This window comes from Lutra lutra, chromosome 3 (assembly GCF_902655055.1).
Source record: "Lutra lutra chromosome 3, mLutLut1.2, whole genome shotgun sequence".
NCBI classification, from domain to species: Eukaryota; Metazoa; Chordata; class Mammalia; order Carnivora; family Mustelidae; genus Lutra; species Lutra lutra.
In genome coordinates this window covers 127,692,758-127,693,575 of record NC_062280.1, presented here as the reverse complement: position 1 = coordinate 127,693,575, position 818 = coordinate 127,692,758, and the positions used below count along the sequence as shown (strand labels likewise).

At 46.7% G+C, this 818-nt stretch overlaps 1 non-coding gene across 1 annotated transcript; it reads left to right on the top strand.

Annotated features, from left to right (window-relative positions):
• The first annotated feature begins 438 nt into the window (after nucleotides 1-438).
• On the top strand, nucleotides 439-544 carry LOC125096690 (small nucleolar RNA U13). Its single transcript, XR_007126347.1, has one exon. It is a non-coding gene; the product is annotated as a small nucleolar RNA U13 (small nucleolar RNA).
• Nucleotides 545-818: the final 274 nt, after the last annotated feature.

The window sequence follows — 818 nt, the reverse complement described above, 5'->3', positions numbered from 1 at the left end:
GCCACTTTGGTGAGAGACAGCCCTGGGGAGATGCCACTGTCAAGGACATGTCTACTTAAAGGAGCTTACATTTTATTTTATTTTATTTTATTTTATTTTATTTTATTTTATTTTATTTTATTTAGATTTTATCTATTTGACAGAGAGAACACAAGCAGGAGCAGTAGGAAAAGGGAGAGGGAGAAGCAGGCTCTCTCCGCTGAGCAGAGTCTGATGGCTGGATCCCAAGACCCTGGGGATCCTGACCAGAGCTGAAGTCAGACGCTTAATCGACTGAGCCACCCAGATCCCCCAGGACCTCACACTTTAAATGTCCATGGGTCACTGTCACCTCTCAGTGGTCCCCCAGGTAGAGGCTCAACAGTTAACGGAGTGCACGTGGTCCTGGTAATGATGTTTAATCCCAGGCAGAGTTAAGGGAGAAAGATGGCTTAACGGATCCTTTTATAGTTCCTGAGGGTGATTATTGGGTGTTCACGCCATGGTGCGCCATGTGCCTCTCCCTCCAACCTCATTATAACCTCAGTACATTACCCGCCAGGCGTGAACTTGGAGAAAAAAAAAAAAAAAGATGGCTTAACAGAGACGTCAGGGCAGAGCATTTGTTCTGGTCCCCACAGGACAGCAGATCCAGACTTGCCCTTATAATAAGCTGCCTCTTCATACAGCTCTGGGGACAGAATACGGCTGGTAATTAATTCTCCACCATTTTGGATGGAATAAGAGGCAATGCACCAGATCCAGCTGTTCTTTCCCAACACCATTATTGGAGCCATGGGTCCTGAGAGGTGGAGCATTCCTGAGAGACTGGAGACCTG